The 19,571-nt window shown below is 47.2% G+C and overlaps 1 long non-coding RNA gene across 1 annotated transcript in view; it reads left to right on the top strand.

The window, feature by feature from the left end:
* LOC147668935 (uncharacterized) overlaps positions 1 to 19,571 on the top strand; it is a 66,230-nt gene that overhangs the window by 9,342 nt on the left and 37,317 nt on the right. The window contains exon 2 of the long non-coding RNA XR_015303777.1: positions 17,633 to 17,677. This is a non-coding gene — a long non-coding RNA (uncharacterized LOC147668935). The remainder of the gene's footprint in view (positions 1 to 17,632; positions 17,678 to 19,571) is intronic.

Below are 19,571 nucleotides of genomic sequence, written 5' to 3'. Positions count from 1 at the left end.
CTGCTGCAGACCTCTCAGCCCCCCCTCCTCTCAGCCCCCCTCCCCCCCTGCCCCCCTCTACTGCATATACTAGTGATTAGAGTTATCTCTATATACATATGGAAGGGATATGAATGGATATACTCTAAGAGTCATAGGAATGGTAGAGAGTACAAAGGTCTACGCATATACTAGTGATTAGAGTTATCTCTATATACATAGGGAAGGGATATGAATGGATATACTCTAAGAGTCATAGGAATGGTAGAGAGTACAAAGGTCTACGCATACACTAGTGATTAGAGTTATCTCTATATACATAGGGAAGGGATACGAATGGATATACTCTAAGAGTCACATAGGAATGGTAGAGAGTACAAAGGTCTACGCATATACTAGTGATTAGAGTTATCTCTATATACATAGGGAAGGGATACGAATGGATATACTGTAAGAGTCACACAGGAATGGTAGAGAGTACAAAGGTCTACGCATATACTAGTGATTAGAGTTCTCTATATACATAGGGAAGGGATACGAATGGATATACTGTAAGAGTCACACAGGAATGGTAGAGTACAAAGGTCTACGCATATACTAGTGATTAGAGTTATCTCTATATACATAGGGAAGGGATACGAATGGATATACTGTAAGAGTCACATAGGAATGGTAGAGAGTACAAAGGTCTACGCATACACTAGTGATTAGAGTTATCTCTATATACATAGGGAAGGGATACGAATGGATATACTCTAAGAGTCACACAGGAATGGTAGAGTACAAAGGTCTACGCATATACTAGTGATTAGAGTTATCTCTATATACATAGGGAAGGGATACGAATGGATATACTGTAAGAGTCACACAGGAATGGTAGAGAGTACAAAGGTCTACGCATATACTAGTGATTAGAGTTATCTCTATATACATAGGGAAGGGATACGAATGGATATACTGTAAGCGTCACACAGGAATGGTAGAGTACAAAGGTCTACGCATATACTAGTGATTAGAGTTATCTCTATATACATAGGGAAGGGATACGAATGGATATACTCTAAGAGTCACATAGGAATGGTAGAGAGTACAAAGGTCTACGCATATACTAGTGATTAGTGTTATCTCTATATACATAGGGAAGGGATACCAATGGATATACTCTAAGAGTCACATAGGAATGGTAGAGAGTACAAAGGTCTACGCATATACTAGTGATTAGTGTTATCTCTATATACATAGGGAAGGGATACCAATGGATATACTCTAAGAGTCACATAGGAATGGTAGAGAGTACAAAGGTCTATGCATATACTAGTGATTAGAGTTATCTCTATATACATAGGGAAGGGATACGAATGGATATACTCTGAGTCACATAGGAATGGTAGAGAGTACAAAGGTCTGCGCATATACTAGTGATTAGAGTTATCTCTATATACATAGGGAAGGGATATGAATGGATATACTCTAAGAGTCATAGGAATGGTACAGAGTACAAAGGTCTATGCATACACTAGTGATTAGAGTTATCTCTATATACATAGGGAAGGGATACGAATGGATATACTGTAAGAGTCACACAGGAATGGTAGAGAGTACAAAGGTCTACGCATATACTAGTGATTAGAGTTCTCTATATACATAGGGAAGGGATACGAATGGATATACTGTAAGAGTCACACAGGAATGGTAGAGAGTACAAAGGTCTACGCATATACTAGTGATTAGAGTTATCTCTATATACATAGGGAAGGGATACGAATGGATATACTGTAAGCGTCACACAGGAATGGTAGAGTACAAAGGTCTACGCATATACTAGTGATTAGAGTTCTCTATATACATATGGAAGGGATATGAATGGATATACTCTAAGAGTCATAGGAATGGTAGAGAGTACAAAGGTCTACGCATATACTAGTGATTAGAGTTATCTCTATATACATAGAGAAGGGATACAAATGGATATACTGTAAGAGTCACATAGGAATGGTAGAGAGTACAAAGGTCTACTGCATATACTAGTGATTAGAGTTATCTCCATATACATAGGGAAGGGGTACGAATGGATATACTCTAAGAGTCACATAGGAATGGTAGAGAGTACAAAGGTCTACGCATATACTAGTGATTAGAGTTATCTCTATATACATATGGAAGGGATATGAATGGATATACTGTAAGAGTCACATAGGAATGGAAGAGAGTACAAAGGTCTACGCATATACTAGTGATTAGAGTTATCTCTCTAAACATAAGGAAGGGATACGAGTTCCTTCGTTATGAAACGGGCTGGGTCCCATGTTATGTTATGGTATGGCCAGTCCAGGCCAGTTTCTGAGTGTGAGAGCCTGAGGAGCGCTTTGCAGGGGGGCGATTGAAGTTTTGTTCCACTGTCCTGGCCACTGCACCCCCCCCCACATCATCCCCTCCCTGGAGTTCCACCTGGCCACAACAACAAGTCGTGACCCACTGACCCCACCAGACCCGATGGATGAGTGACGTCACCAGAGAGGCCCTGTGATGATCAAGGGGGCACAATTATACAGGCAAACCACTGCCATAACACTTGTATGTCTTTAGCTAGGGGGGAGGGGGGGCACTGACTGTCAGGACTGGACCAATACGGCAATACCACTAAACTTAACACTAAGCACTGCATACACAGAGTCATTATCTGGGCATTATAAATAAATACTACTGTCTGTAAAAACACACACTTGCTGCGCAATTGCTGTCGGACTCGGTCGGGTTCGAAGTTAAATACTGACTAGAACATGACCGTTGTTGGCCCGCCCCCTCCTGCTAGCCTCGCCCACACTAGTGGTCCTCTAGTGCCGTCAATCCAGTGGTAGCGCGGCCGCAACCAATGGCGGCCCTGGGAGGACATTTGGCCAGCCCTCGCCGTAGCAGTGACGCGTTACGCGCTCGCCACCCGCCCCGCGCCCCCTACGCGCGCCCTTCGTCGTCGTGCGTCACGGCCAGGGGCAGCGGGAACAACTGGAAAAGAGATGAATTCAGGTGAGGAAAGAATAAAGACCCGGCCTAGAGTCAGGACCCTCCTGGGGTCTGATGGATCGTGGTATTACTTCCTGCAGGATATTGTCAGGATGGAGACCTTACACATTGACACAGACCTTGTCGGCGGGAGCTTGTTGGATGGAGTTGGGTTTTGGGCTCTCTGGCTCAGCTCATTGGCTGCTTTTGGGCTCTCTGGCTCAGCCCATTGGCTGCTTTTGGGCTCTCTGGCTAAGCCCATTGGCTGCTTTTGGGCTCTCTGGCTCAGCTCATTGGCTGCTTTTGGGCTCTCTGGCTGCTTTTGGGCTCTCTGGCTCAGCTCATTGGCTGCTTTTGGGCTCTCTGGCTCAGCTCATTGGCTGCTTTTGGGCTCTCTGGCTCAGCTCATTGGCTGCTTTTGGGCTCTCTGGCTCAGCTCATTGGCTGCTTTTGGGCTCTCTGGCTCAGCTCATTGGCTGCTTTTGGGCTCTCTGGCTCAGCTCATTGGCTGCTTGCAGTTTTTGGTCTGTGCCATGTATGGGTACTCCTCTGCCAGGATATTAAGGAGGCCACGAGCGGTCAGCGTGTACTTCCTGCCTGTCCCATCATGGACATCTGATCGCCAGAGACGCGGCCAGCCTGTACTTCCTGCCTGTCCCATCATGGACATCTGATCTCCAGACATTGCCTCCATGGTGGCTAGAAGCGGCCCCGTGTGCTGCCGGTACTCGGCTTCAGCTACTATTTCCAGGCCATGGATCCATCCTCGCCTCATCTCCTTTATCCTTCGAGGGGGCTTCTTGGGACCACCTCAGGCACGGGCAGTTTCATTGGGTTTAGGGAAGGTTTAGTCTCAAAGAGGAACTTGTCCTTCACTGGTGAACTAGAAAGAGCTCGAACTGATCTCGGTTCTGTCCATCTGTTGGTTCATTTGCTTCTGCGCTTGACATGTTTGCTTTTGTTTCCAGGAACTCCATCACTGTATGATCCTGCATTACAAGACACTTAAGCTGACCTTTGCTGTTAGTTGGGTCGGATCTTGAGCTAAAAAAATACCAATGACTAAGGATAAAGAGGTTCAAAGCTGAACATAACTTGATGATGTGTTGGCTTTATGCCCTTCCGCTTGTGCTATACATGTGCTTGTGTCCAAGTTAGGGGCATCATGTGCGTTGTTTAAGGCTTGGATGTCTGCCCCCAATATAGTTCCGACTTGTGAAGGCCTTGGGCGCATTTACTCTGCTATAGGACCGACTGGGCTCTGAGCTGTGTGTTTCTGAATTTGAAAGTTCGTTATTTTGTGACCTTCTTTTGGTGCAGTTATATTCCTGTCTTTTTTAGGTTCCTACTTTATTTTTGCTGTTCCTAATTCTATTAATACTAATTCCGGTAAATATGCGCCCAGCTGCATTGGTGAATGCAGGGTGTGGAAATAACACTGATCGTATTGGGCCATTAGTATGAGGTCTTATGGTTGGCTCAATCTGTATTAGCATATGAAACCATCATGCAAAACCAGATCCAACACCAGGGAGTAACAATATGAATGGCAGTGTCTCACACAGGAACATACAAAGGGGTTTCTTTTGGTGGTCCTCAGTTGTTTACTGTACATGTAGATACGTGGCTCTTTTTTAACATTATTATTTCTATTGCTTGTTTTAGTTAACGTGAACCACCATCATGGATCAACCTTTTATTTGACTAATTTTATTTGCCAGTCCATTTTATACTGCGGATTTTTCTTGTTACCTCACTTAGTTATTTCAATTGAAGCTCCAGCAAGAAAATACCAGGTAGAGAAGGGCTTAGAGTGATGGAGTTCTGTGCATTGTCATTTTGAAATACTTTAGCTGGAGTTAATCCTTGGCAAAGGGAGCTCTAAGTATTACTAATAGTACAGGCTTTGTGTGCTGGGTTGGTTCTGATTGCTAGGTGTAATGTTTTCATAATTTTATTGTAATCATGAGTCCGCCGCCACAGACATTTGCACCAGTTTTAGTCCTTTTAGAGTGTCTCTTGTGTTAAGTCTATGCATAAAGATACGCATCTTTTATAACTACTTGTGTGGTGTCCTTTGTAGTGTCCTTCACTGTGTATGATCATAAATGCTTCACCACGCTGCCTCTGAGATAAGCTTAGCTGCTCGTGCTACGTTACCACAGGGTTGAGCAGGTGTTATCAAAGGCTGTAGCCCCCTTACTCTGACTTAGGAAGAATGGTCCCCACTTGGACAATGGCCAGCCACTGCCAACTAGAGACCCCCATTTCCAACAAACAACCATTCCGATTTTGAGAAGAGTAAACATCTCAATGCCCATTAGATTCCCCCATGTTAGACTAATGTTCTGATTTGTTACCTTTGCCTCAAATTGTAAAGCGCTCTGATATCCTTCGGGTTCAAGTTCACGCTATATAAAACTTTATAAATAACTAAATGTAACTTTCATGATCGAGGTAACTGTTAGCAGCAATACTACGTGTCTCTCCTCGGAGACTCTGACATCTTTCCAGTGCTCACCGTATTTACCCGTACATATATAACTGACCGAATCCGATATTCTGATCCGAAGTGTTAAAGATGTCAAATCATCCCTCACACACCAGGCACCAGATTGTTGTCCTCGCACTCGCATAATGATGCAATTGATGTGCACGTGCACCGTAGGAACCTGTGGTTCACATCAATTGCATAGTTATGCCGCATTAAATATACGAGTGCGACCGGCTATACTCATCATCTGGGGATTCATTTGCTTTCCCTTTCTGCAGGTAAGTGCACCTCCTTCAAAACCCTAACTCCTCGTCCTATCATTCCTCTTAGTATTGTAAATTGCTCCTCATCTCTTACCTGTTTTTGTATAGTTACAAATCGTTAAAAATGTTGTAATCTGCTATATTTCAATGCTGTTGATTGTTTGCTGATTTTTGGTTCCTGTGACTGCAATTATTTTATACTCATGTAAAGCGCTCTGATACTTCTGGTCCAGCCAGCGCTATATAAAACCTCAAAGAGAAATAAATAAATAATAAAAGTTCAATTACCAGACAATCAGGCAGGTACCAACCTCTTTAGGGAGGACTGACTGGTGCAGCCGCACCTGGTGCTGACCTGGGGGGCGTTGTGTGAAGAAATAACTTCTGGGTTTAATAGCACCTGCTGCAAAGTACCTTGTGGGTAGTGTGTCCAGCAGTTTTCAGGCAACAATAAAAATGGCAAGTTAACTCTGGTGGTTAATGTTCCTGCTAGAGAGATCAGAGTTTGGGCTAGTGGCTAGTGACCGTTTTGACTCAACATAAAGTAGCACAAAGGGTTAATAAGTCTGCTGCAAAGAACATGTACCATGCAAATCACATAACTGTATTTTATGTGCGTAGCTCAGTGGGTTACTGCTTTTGCCACAGACATGTTTTTGTAACCAGCAGTTCCTAATATAACGCAATGACCAATAAACTGTCATCAAAGAGCTGCAGGCAAACTGCATGCTATAGGTTAGAACATTATTTTTTCCCCAGTTTCTCATTATCCAAATGCTGCTAAAAATGTTTGTTTGGGTAGAAATATATTCTTAATATTAAAGCCAACCCCAACCACTGAGGTACCTTTTTAATCCTGAGTTTGTGCTTCTCCAGAATTCATTCTTAAAATGTACTGCCTACCAGTGTGGGTGATAAGTGATTTCTACACCCTGCAATTCACATTGTCTTATGTATTATTTCATAAAGACTGATTTTACACACATATAATTAATTGTCTCCGTATGTAATGGGTGTGTGTTGTAAAGTGCTCACACATCCTACACTGCCTGGTAAGAGTAGCGCTATGAAAAACAAATGAAATGCCTATGAGAATGGCTATGCAGAGAAGGGCACTGTTGGAGGGTGTTGGCAAGGGATTCCTCGGAGAAGGAGATGATGGGGAGTGCCAAAAAAGACTGTTGCCCCTGGCGCCACCAGCGCTAAAGCCGGCTCTGCCTTCTTCATGTCAGAGTTTACTATTTGTACTCCTTTTCAAAGGGGTTAAAGACTGGGCCCCTGCACTTTAAACCCTTGACCCACGCAGGTGCTTATTTACATGTCACGACTAGTGCAAGCCCTGTCCATAAAGCAGGGTACAGTGTATTTAAACGGTTTGGCATATACTTTAAGTTTTATATGCCCCAGAATAGGTGAGATTCAATTGCTACCCTTGTTCTGTGTGTGATTCTAGAATGTTTCACAATCCCATGACTTTAGTGATGTACAGGCAACATTGCAGGCAGCACCCACACTCTGAAAAGTGTCCCAGTGCCACTTGTCTGGGTGCCTTTGTGTGAATTTTTCATTCTTTCTGGCCAGGGGCCGTGTTAGACATTTCCATGCTTTCTGGTAACTTATGTGTGACGTTTCCATGCTTTCTGGCCGGGGTGCCTATGTTTGATATTTCCATGCTTACTGGTCTGGGTGCATATGTGTAACGTTTCCATGTTTTCTGGCCCGGTGTGACCAGGCCTGGGTGTGATGTTTCCAGTACTTCTGGCCTTTGTGCCCTAGGTGCTAGTTATAAGATGCTCTTGTGTGACATTGCCACAGTTTCTGCCCTCAGGATATAAAAATCATGTAATGTTTGCACATTGTCTTGAACATTTTATCCTCTGAACCTTTGCACAGTTGTTTGAAGTTAAGTGTTTTTTTAAATGTCTTTATACTATTTTATATTAATAATACATTTTGTGCTCGACATTTCATTTTTTAGCGTTCTCTGTAGGAATGTCTGTGATTTATGACTGGGTATCCTGGTGCTCCATAAGGTGATCATTTAGTATGCTTTAAAAGTTAATACAATCTAATATGTAATGAAAAATGTGTGAAAATGCATTGTTTTGGCCTTTCTGTCCCCAACATTTTCTTGGGGGCGAAAACCCCCCAGACTCCCCCTAGTAGTGGTTGCTCACTGCGCTTGCTCGCTACACACCATATGGGGGCTGGTCTCACTTTTACTTTGTTCTCTCTGATTCACTCCTTGTGTCTATTTTTGGTGCTCTCTGTAAGAATGTCTCTGGGTACGTATGACTGGGTGGGTAACCTGGTGCTCTTTAAGGTCATCACCTACTATTTACTGTGCTTTAAAAGTTGATACAATTAAATATGTAATTAAAAATGTGCTGTAAAATGCACCATTTTGGTGGTTTTTTTCCCAAAATTTCCCCCCCAAATTCCCTAGTAGTAATCAAGCTCGCTCGCACGCAACGCGCCGGACAGGGGCTGGTCTGACAATTTGCCAGGGCTGCTTTGAGTTCCCAGTCCGGCCCTGATCCAGGCTTTCAGGGCCTTGTAGTAATCCTCCTTGTTCTTGCACCCTGTACGTGGAACCTTGAATTTTTTGCAAAAGAACGTCAGTTCTTTTTTTGTGTAGTCATCCAACTTTGACGCATCCCATTCTATCTCCAACACCTCAGAGGCTACAGATATTGCCCTCTCCACGCTGTTTGTGCCAGGCATGGCTTCAAACAAAAGGGATCTTCTTCCAGCAAAGAAAAAAATTAAAAAGTCTGTGGCTAAGTTACTGGATTGTATCACTATGCAATGGTCAATAATCACTGCATGGACACTGCAAATGTAAATTCGTGATCCTTACCGCTGCGTCCAATGTTAGAATTGGGGCTCTCTGGTTGGCACAGGTATGTACTTGCGACAAGCAGGGACCCTCTTCTCTAAGTCAGGGCGAAGGATTACCCTCTAAAAATAACCCCTGCTTACCCTCTAGGTAGTGTGGCACAAGCAGTCAAGGCTAATCTTTAGAGCACATAGGGTTAAACATTTGCAGTATCACACACAATAACCACCAACCCACCACACAATGACACCAGACTGTATTCTTGTAAAAATATATCTCCTTTACATAGATTTAAAGCAGGCTTGTAAATACAGTCTTTGTACAGTTCAAAATGGTTCCAGTTGCTTGTTCAGGTTGCCACAGTTCTTGTTCAGCTTTAAAAATAGTTCTTACACTTCAAAAGGGGTGCCACAGTTCTTGAAGGCAATCTTTGGGGCCTTCTACCCAGTTCCAGGAGAGTACATTGCTCCCTAGCGCTTCTGTGCGCTTCTTTCGGTTCCTAATTCAAGGCCCAATCAACCCTCGCGCCTTTCACGTGAGCAGGTGTGCGCGGCGTACACTACAATGGCCGGAATGAGAAGTACCGGCCTCCCAGCCACAAGCGCACAATTCTCAGTGCACACTCCAGGCTTGATCAACTTAACTAGGATGATGAGCACAGAGTCTGGAAACTTCAAAAAGCGGACAGTCAAGTGTGGCAATCTTTTAGAAGTGGCCGCTCAAGGACTTGGGCATGGTTTGCAGCGTACCGACTCCCTTTGGGAGAGTTAGTGCACCTCGTAGGGCTGAGAGGTGTCCCGTAATACCACCGGCAAAAGGGCCTTGCGAACTCTCGCGTGTGTCGCGCGTCACGCGTAACGCGCGGTGAGAGTACGAGGCGTTCGGGTGGCTGTACGACTCGAACTGAGCTGCGGGATGGCTTCACGGAGTCTCACAGTTCAGAGCGCACAAAGCGGGGGGCCAACAGGGGACGAGGGGTGCGCGCCTCGCTGACTCAGTGTCCAGAGGGCGGCGGACCTCAATAGCAAAACAGTACCCTAGAGTACTTGAGAGGGGGGTTCCGAGGCGGACAATGCCGGGGTCGATTCCAGGTCCCACGTCGCGGTGTCTTCCTCTGTAGATTCGAGCTACGGCTCGGCTCAGGAGGGCAGCGTTGCATTGAGGGTCAGGTCTTTCGGCGAAGGGCTCCTGGTCTGGCAAGAGGGGGCAGGGCCCCGGGCAGCAGTGTGAGACGCGAACAAAGCCTCTCTACGCTCAGCGTGTATTCCTTCTCTCCCCGTGCCGCTGCAGTTTACGAACGGTTGCGCTGGGGCTTCAGGGCAACTTCTTCTTCTGTGGAGTTCTGCAGTTAGACAGGCGACAGGTACGTTGCTTGGGCCAGCGAGGCTGGTCTTTGCGATGTCAGCTGGGGCCCGCCCGGCAGCTTCTCTTTCCAGGAGGAGTAGCGCCCACTGTTCCTGGGGCACAGTTCAGGGGGCAAGTTCCACAGCAAGCCCTTGGAGATTGTCTAATGCACAAGTAGTTCAAAAAGTCTTAGTCTTTTCCTTCCTCTCTCCTTCTGCAGCAAGGCACCCACCACAGGCCAGTCTCTCAGGATTAGAGACAATACTTCTCCATGCAGCTTTTTCCAGGCCCTTCTCTTCAGGCAGAGTTTCTTCTTGGCGTCAACAGGATCGGATTTACAAGGAGCAGGGCTCCTACTTTTATACAGCATTTTCTTTGTTCTTACAGGCCAGGGGGGCCTCTGCATAACTTCTTTCAGTCTCTGAGCACTTTGTTGGGTGTACTCTGGTGTCTTCTTTCAGTGCGAGGGGCAGGCACATCAGACGCTCCACAGGAGGTCGAGCCAGCATTGTAAGGACAGGGGCAGCCAGGAGTACCTTGTTGACAGTGCTTCTCCCTCCCTGGGCCAGGTGTCGGCTGAGTCATCAGTCACTCCCCAGGGGCGGAGCCAGCATTGTGATGGCAGAGCACAGCCCTATTCAGAGTCCACGGGCACTCCCACCTCCCACTAAGGTGTAATCCTGGCATTCACCACCTGTCATCCCCCAGCCTTGTCACTCACATATCCCAGACAGTCAGATACACATCCAAGCAGAGGCAGGCTGAAATGGTTAGGCAAGCAAATGCTAACACGAACTTTCTAAAAGTAGCATTTGCAAACACAGGATATTAAAATAAACTTTACTAAAAGAAGTATATTATTCTGAGTTCAGGCATATTAAACTTGACTTTCTACCATGTTCCCTGGGCCTGCTGGGATTATAGAGTGTAATAATTCCAGCAGCCCATCTCGGCCTAAGAGAACAGGTAGCCTTACAATAGTGAAATACGAATTTGGCAGTAATTCACTATAAGGACATGCCATACACATCAGGGCTTGTCCTACCTTACACTTACAGTGCACCCTGCCCTTGGGCCTACCATAGTGGTGACTAATATGAAGTAAAGGGAAGGTTTAGGGGCTGGCAAGTGTGTGCATGACAGTACCAGACTGCACACATTTTAAAAAGGCTGCTTCTGTGGGTGGCGCAACCAGCGCTGCAGGCCCACTAGCAGTATTGGTATTTACAAGCCCTGGCACTCCTGGTGCACTTTACTGGGGACTGACAGTAAATCCAATGAGCCAATCATGGAGATCAATTACAGGTACACTTTATATTGGGAGCACTTGCACTGCTGCACGGATTGGCTGTGGCGCAGTGCCCTGAGCAGCTAACACCAGCAAAACATCTGAGGCACATCAGCAAAAAGTGGAAGGGAGACTCACGCCAAGGTGCCAGGTCTAACGCACACACAGGGGGGGGCTGCCCTCTAAGCAGTCGATACTGCAGCTGTCAATCACCGGTGTGGCACCATGGAGGCCGGGTTCAATAGTCCGGATGTGCCGGCGTAGAGTGCAGTCATGTGACGTCAGGAGGAACTAGGCAGAAGCGGCGGGGGCATCTGAGAGAGTACAGGCGAGACTTGAGTCTCTCTCATGCCATGGCCGGGCCACAAGAGGGGGCATGAATGAACTTGTGCAATGGGCATATGGCAGCTGGCGCTCGCAAAATAGACTGCCGCGAATTGTGTGATCCAGATTCGATAGACCCCACCGGCCTTCTTGGGAGCTTGCAGCATTTCAGTTATGGCAACATTATTTATAAATATGGCAGAGCTCGCAAGCAGTCTTGGCTAAACTCCAAATAGCATGTGAAGCTGTTTTTTACCAATTATAATCCCTTGAATAACAAATGAAAGGACACCACACAAGGTATATATCAAATATATATGTATTTATTTCTAACACAACCCCTCTGCACTCTTTGAGGTTAGAGGTAAAAGTACATCACAAGTTACTTAATTAGCATAGGATAAGTTGCACAATTTACAGTAATGCCCTAGAGGCCTCACAAACCATATACTAAAATAGGGGTATAAGAACCACGATAAATAGTGAGCAGGCCTAGGGCCTAGAGAATCGCTGGGGCTACAATAGACAACCAAAGGATAGGAGGTAGGAGACCAACGGGAGACACATCCAGTGTCTAAACAATCGCGAGTTGCCATTGACAAATGGGAACGTAAAAGTTACAAAGTTACAGTTTTAGGGCACTTCCGGATGGACTACGACAAAACCCCTTTAGACTAGGACACTTCAAGAGTCAAGACCCACGGGAGCACCGGAGTACGCGTGTTACCTCACCCAGGGAAGCCGGGTGCATAGGTGCTTTTTGATGTCTAGTTTTGTCAATGTTTTATATGGAAATCTGCAAAGAAGTGCTGCAGGCTACCAGAGGAAAAGTGTCCAGGTGGATCGAGAAACTGAAGAACCTGAAAGCAGAGAGGGAAGAGTCTGGGTCACTAGCCAGTGACCCGGAAGGAACCAGAAAGGAACCAGGCATTGTAGAGGAGATTTCAGGTGAAGAGGTAAAGCTTGTCTCTGCAGCCACGAGGACCAGGAGGTGTTGACGATGACCAGGAGCTGGATTCGAACTGTCCCACAAAAAGTCTAGTTGACTGCGGCATCGGTATCCAGATTGGACACAACAAGCTTTGGCAAACGCAACCCATGCAGGAAGTGAATATTGGCTTCGAGTCAGACCAGCACGGTCTTGGGCGCTTCTCCTTTGGAGGAAAGCTGGAGCAAGCCTGCAGCAACCAGGCCAGTGTTGTAAATTCAATAGAAAGTCTTCAGAGGGCAAACTAGCCAGCGGGCTAGCAACTGGAAAGACGTGTCAAGCTGAAATGCAGGAGCAGCCCCACGTGACACTCGTAAAGGGGTGAGTTTGGAGCAAACTGTGATCTGGTCTGGGGCTTCTCGTACCCCAATGCACAACTTCAAGTTACCTCAGGAGTCAATGCAGTTAGCAAAATGAAGGATGTCCAGGGTGTCCGGTCCCACATCTTTCGTGTCAACCACTGGTCTCAGCTTTACTGTGGATGTGGATCTGAGTCAGGGAAGTCTGGAAGTCCAGTTCCTGTGTCGCTGAGTCTTCGGATTCTGGCAGGAGCGTCGACAAAGCAGACCGGCAAGTTCCTGGTGGTGCCTGTTTGCACAGGGTGGTCACTCTTTGACCACAAGGGAGATGTCTTCAGTCTTCTCGTCGAAATAGAACGTCGAAGGTCCAAGAGTTCTGTATCAGTTTCATTCCAGGATAATCTAAAGTCCTGGGGACACAGCTCCTATCTTTATACTAAACTAAAGGGCCGGATTACCTGCTAGGTCCCTCCTATGGGTGGACCTGGGAAGGGGGTGGTTACACCCCTTTCCCTTTGTCCAGTTTTGCGTCAGAGCAGTGCTGGAGTGCCCCAGCAACTGGTTTGAACCGGGCTATGCATGGAGCACCTTGTGTGCCCCCGGCAATGTCTGGAAAAGCATATTTCCATTCAACCCACCCTGCCCCAATACACTACAGGCTGTCTCGGGAGGTGCTAGCACCTCCTTCGACAGGAAACCTATTGTCCAGGCTCTTTGCTGGAGTTTCCCCCAGCAGCAGGAGGTTACTCGTGTCTATGGAAGCAGCATCCAATTTGTGATGCTGAGGCTCTGTTTAACTTTAATCGGGTAAAGCAGTAACTACACGTCTTCTCCCTCTAGAAGGGTGGAATGCTACCCCCGCCGCCAGGACTGGCGGGGGGGGGGTAGTATTCCAAAGTGTTTGTCACCTTACACATGTTTTGATAAAGCCAAACTAAAGTTAGCATTAACCGCGAGGATTATAATGCACTTAAAGAGCATATGGTATGGCTATATAATAGAACAGATCTAAGGAGATGGTTCCGAAAGCTGCAGAGGGGCTCAGCTCTTGCTATGGCACCCTCACACAAAACCAACACTCTGCCTCCAGGATTGTTAAGGCCTGCCATAGGAGTGACTTATAGGTTACTATGTGTCTATATATAAGGTAGATATAGATTTACTATATCTAAGTAAGGGGTGATTACACCACCTTACCCAAGCTGAGTGATCAGCCTGTGGTGTCAGTTTGGAGGGCCAGCCAGGGCTGGCATAATACATGCTGCAGCCCCTGGTAGGCCTTGGATACACCTATGCCCTGGGTACCTATGGTACACTATACAGGGGCTCACAAATGTGACCCAATACCCAATCTGGTATGTACCTAAAATACATGGTATCAATTTAGAGAGAGAACAGCTGGGCTGTGGGTCTGATTAGCAGGCCCACAGCCACACTAAAGTCGAAAAACCAGAAAATCACAGCAAAAGTGGGGGTGACCATAGGAAGCAGACCCTACTCCTACAATGTTCATGCCTCAAGGACACAGCGCCCAGAAGTCAGTCAGTAGTGCCTCTGAGGGGGTCATGTTTACGCCTCAGGGACACAGCGCCCAGAAGTCCATCAGTAGCACCTCTGAGGGTCAGTGTTCATGCCTCAGGGACACAGCACCCAGAAGTCCGTGAGTAGCGCCTCTTAGGGTGTCATGTTGATGCCTCAGGGACACAGCGCCCAGAAGTCTGTCAGTAGCGCCTCCGAGTGTCATGTTCATGCCCCAGAGACACAGCGCCCAGAAGTCTTTCTATAGCCTTGCTGTGTCTCATGTTGTCCCTTTCTTTAAAGAGGCCACTTCGTGGTCTCTCCCAGCTGCATCTATTGAGCTAATGAATCCTTGCACCCCCACCCCCCTAGAGAGCGATGAGCTGATGTATCCTTGCACCCCACCCCCCTAGAGAGCGATGAGCTGATGTGTCCTTGCACCCCTCAGAGTGCAATGAGCTGATGTGTCCTTGCACTCCTCAGAGTGCAATGAGCTGATGTGTCCTTGCACCCCTCAGAGTGCTATGAGCTGATGTGTCCTTGCGCCCCCCCCTAGTGTTCTGACATGAAGTATCCTTGCACAGCCCCCCCCCCCGGAGTGCTAGCATTGAACTGCCCTTTCTGACTCCTTCCTCTGTGTCTGGGCCTCGTGTGCCAAGTCCTGATGTGGCCTGTGCATGCAGGGAACGCAGGCCTGTGGCTTTGACATGCTTTCAGCTGTTCTTAAAGAGAATCTCCATTCTTGTGCTTGAATAGACCACGAATGCGGTCAAACTGAGCCAGAGAGCGTCTCGAACCGGAACAGAAAGGAGTCCCGGGCACAACACTCAGCGTGGCCACATTAGAGAATTGGCTGAAAATGTGGCCCACGTTAGCAAAGTGGGCAGTTCTGACTTGGTAAGGACAGCTGTAGAAGTGCTCTGGCAGGGATGGAAGACAGCTTGGCTTTGAGCTTGCTGCAGGTAACATCGCAATGACCTGTCCCCAGCCCTCAGACACTGCCCCCACACTGACCTGTCCCCATCCCTTTTGCACTGCCTGGTCGCAGTGACCTGTCCCCAGCCCTCCGGCACTGCCTGGTCGCCCTGTGGGCCAGTCCGACACAGACACATGAGAAACAAACCAGGTGCTTTCTTTAATGGTCGTTTGCCATCAAAGCTTCTAACCTTTGTAAAAAGAGCGAGACGGCAGCAGAGCCCCGTAAGCAATCCCAAACTTTGCCTAACTTTATTGATTTCCAGAGAAGGAACCTGGAACCAGCTGGAACAGTGCACTCCTGTCTAGAGATCTCCCATAAACCTGTGGGTCTGAGAGGGGAGCTTTCTATGGCCCTGATTACACTCAAACCCTTGATAGTTGCACTATCTGTGATACCAAAATATTGATGGCAACTCATTTGTGCAATGAACCATGCACTCCTGCATGTGTCCCAAGTGGATTTCGGCAGAGTTTGCAGGATGAAAAATGGCCGATAAATCATTTGATCAGTGGCGATGCTAAAGGAGGCAGTTGAGACCCATGCCCAGCTCTGTCAAGACTCTAACTGGGTTCCACCACCAAACACATTGAATATATCAAGGGGCAACAACACTGAAAAAACAAGCAATGGTAAATGCATTAGGTTTCGCCTCGGGGGGAAAATAATACGTTCAGAGGTGGTGGAGCAGAGTAATGAGTGCAGAGAGAATGGTCTGAGTCCTCTCTGTGCAAGAATGAAGGTTAAGTGTCGAGCGCAGAGAATGGTGTGAGTACTCTGTGCAAGAATGAAGGTTGAGAGGTGCAGAGAGAATGGTGTGAGTCCTCTCTGTGCAAGAATGAAGGTTGAGTGCAGAGAGCATGGTGTGAGTCCTCTCTGTGCAAGAATGAAGGTTGAGAGGTGCAGAGAGAATGGTGTGAGTCCTCTCTGTGCAAGAATGAAGGTTGACTGCAGAGAGCATGGTGTGAGTCCTCTCTGTGCAAGAATGAAGGTTAAGTGTCGAGCGCAGAGAATGGTGTGAGTACTCTGTGCAAGAATGAAGGTTGAGAGGTGCAGAGAGAATGGTGTGAGTCCTCTCTGTGCAAGAATGAAGGTTGACTGCAGAGAGCATGGTGTGAGTCCTCTCTGTGCAAGAATGAAGGTTGAGTGCAGAGAGCATGGTGTGAGTCCTCTCTGTGCAAGAATGAAGGTTGAGTGCAGAGAGAATGGTGTGAGTCCTCTCTGTTCAAGAATGAAGGTTGACTGCAGAGAGCATGGTGTGAGTCCTCTCTGTGCAAGAATGAAGGTTGAGTGCAGAGAGAATGGTGTGAGTCCGCTCTGTACAAGAATGAAGGTTGAGCGCAGAGAGAATGGTGTGAGTCCTCTCTGTGCAAGAATGAAGGTTGATAAGTGTCGAGTGCAGAGAATGGTGTGAGTCCTCTCTGTGCAAGAATGAAGGTTGATAAGGGTCGAGTGCAGAGAGAATGGTGTGAGTACTTTCTGTCCAAGAATGAAGGTTGATAAGTGTCTGAGGCAGAGAGAATGGTGTGAGTACTTTCTGTCCAAGAATGAAGGTTGATAAGTGTCTGAGGCAGAGAGAATGGTGTGAGTACTTTCTGTCCAAGAATGAAGGTTGATAAGTGTCTGAGGCAGAGAGAATGGTGTGAGTACTTTCTGTGCAAGAATAAAGGTTGATAAGTGCCTGAGTGCAGGGTGAAAGTGCTTCATTGCATGGGGATTGATGTGAGTTTGGTGCTGAATGAAAACTGAGTACAGGATGAGAGATGTAGCCCTGTCTAAGGTAAGATGTGTGTGAGTTACTTCCTGTCTGCTTTCAAAGAGAGGGGTAGGGACATACCCGAGTTTGCGGACAGTTGAAATGAAGCAGATGGAATTTTACCCCTTCCAAGATCAGCGTTTTGACCATAGCTGCGATCATGTAGAAACTATTTCATAGATTGAAATATGGAGTGAAAGTGCGTTGCAATGTTCACCGGGGGTAAAGGCCAGTCTTCCAGAGAAGAGGCATTATGTGCTCAGTTTCCATAAGGGAGCCCACCAGGGTCTGCTTAAAAGGGTCCCTCGTGTGAATATATGTAGAGATTGAACCTATGTGAAATCTTCAAGTAGACTACACAAGATACCCAAAGATTTACAAAAAGAGGGGTTGAGATATAGGAACCGCCTCCTTCACTCCTAGTGATTTCACAACAGGGCAAAATGTGTGACTATCCTGTAGGAATGCAATTACAATTCAAAGTAACTAATGTGCAGTCTATTAACTAATCAATATCTGCTACTGCTGGTAGAACTATTAACGTTTCTCTTCTTTTTAATGCAGGTGGAATCAACAACGCCTTTACTCTCAACTGGAGCAACAACACAGGCAAGTTTTCGCTTATTGTGTAAGTTTTCGCTTATTGTGGAAGTTTTCGCTTATTGTTCTAATTATTTAAACCTAAGACTCTTCTAAAAGAACCCTCTGAATACGAACCATGAGTGCTATTTGGGGTCTGAGCAACGGAAACAAAGTTTCGAAAAACTGAGTAGTGTCTTTATATATTTTGAAGTTTGCTCCCAGAGCTGTACTTGCGTCACTGGAACTGTCTTGACTAATCTTTCAACTCTGCAAAGAAGCTGCTGGTGCAAGGACAGCTCGTGAATCTTCTAGCTCAGAACTCCTTTGAAAGCAGCTGAGAGGACTACCAACGGTTTAACAAAACAAATTCACTAAACTACAGTTTCTCTGGAGGAAACGCGGACTGAGCACCAAGCACTGCTGCAACAGTAATGGTCTGGCTGTGTCGGGGGCTCTGGCTGTGTCGGGGGGGCTGTGGGGGGGTTCTGGCTGTGTCGGGGGGGCTCTGGCTGTGTCGGGGGGGCTCTGGCTGTGTCGGGGGGGCTCTGGCTGTGTCGGGGGGGGGGCTCTGGCTGTGTCGGGGGGGGGGCTCTGGCTGTGTCGGGGGGGGCTCTGGCTGTGTCGGGGGGGCTGTGGCTGTGTCGGGGGGGCTGTGGCTGTGTCGGAGGGGGCTCTGGCTGTGTCGGAGGGGGCTCTGGCTGTGTCGGGGGGGCTCTGGCTGTGTCGGGGGGGCTCTGGCTGTGTCGGGGGGGCTCTGGCTGTGTCGGGGGGGCTCTGGCTGTGTCGGGGGGGCTCTGGCTGTGTCGGGGGGGCTCTGGCTGTGTCGGGGGGGGCTCTGGCTGTGTCGGGGCGGCTCTGGCTGTGTCGGGGGCAGCTCTGGCTGTGTCGGGGGGTCTGGCTGTGTCCAGCGTTGGCATAGTACATTGTTGGAAACGCATAGAGCTGGAAGTGCACAGGGCTGACGGTGTAGAAGGCACGGTGCAGTTCCTCTGCAGTGACAGGTTTCATTTGCTATGCTCACCAAAAGAGGACTTGAATGTTTGAGGAATGTTGCTCTAGAGTGTAGTGATGAAGGTCCACTCAGGAAGGTTGTATTTCAGGATGCTTTATTCATAAAGATAACAGGTTGTGAGGTACAGGACATCATGAAGATTTGTGGTAGATCAGAGCCCCACCAGGAGCTGCCTGTCAGCTGCTCAGCCCATGACCATCTGTCGCTCTGCTCCCTCAGTCCCAATATCCCGAGGCATCATCAGACTCCAACATGCCAATGAGTCAGAGCTCCGGCACTGGCAGAGCAGGGCTGGTAAAGCACCTTACAGTATAATATGCAGGATACTACATAGAGCCTATGACTTTTTCACAAATTTACCTTAAAGTTGTGTTTCAAAATGCACTCTTCGACTTGATTTTTTAGGTCTCGTGGTGAACTGCGCACATGCGCAGTCGAGCTCGCGAGATTTTATGTTTACAGAGTACTTTCACTAGCGAGGTTAAGCCCCGCCCCTCTTTTCCATGGGCTGGCGTCACTATTCATGCTAAACGGTGGCCAGCCATTGGAAAAGAGGTATTAGTGATATACTCTTTTCTCTTTTGAAGCCGTCCCACTTGGACTGGCTTCCTTGACTTATGTGTGTTATCATCTTTATGGGTCCAAACAGATGGCCCCATAAAGAAGATAAACCTTTTATGGCAGCCGTCCAAGTGGAACGGTTCTAAAAGAGAAAACTCGGCATTGTGATGAGCGCACTTTGGGTATAATCCTGGCACGCATGCTTTACTTTTAACATTAAAAGTAGAGCGCTGGTGCCACGATTATACCAAAAGTAAAGAAACAGAAAAAACATCTATTTCTTTACTTTTAGTATAATAGCGGCATCCGCGCTTTAATTTTAATGTTAAAAGTGAAAATCGGGTGCCG

This window comes from Lissotriton vulgaris, unplaced genomic scaffold, assembly GCF_964263255.1.
Source record: "Lissotriton vulgaris unplaced genomic scaffold, aLisVul1.2 SCAFFOLD_313, whole genome shotgun sequence".
Taxonomy (NCBI): domain Eukaryota; kingdom Metazoa; phylum Chordata; class Amphibia; order Caudata; family Salamandridae; genus Lissotriton; species Lissotriton vulgaris.
This window is presented reverse-complemented; position numbering and strand designations above follow the sequence as displayed.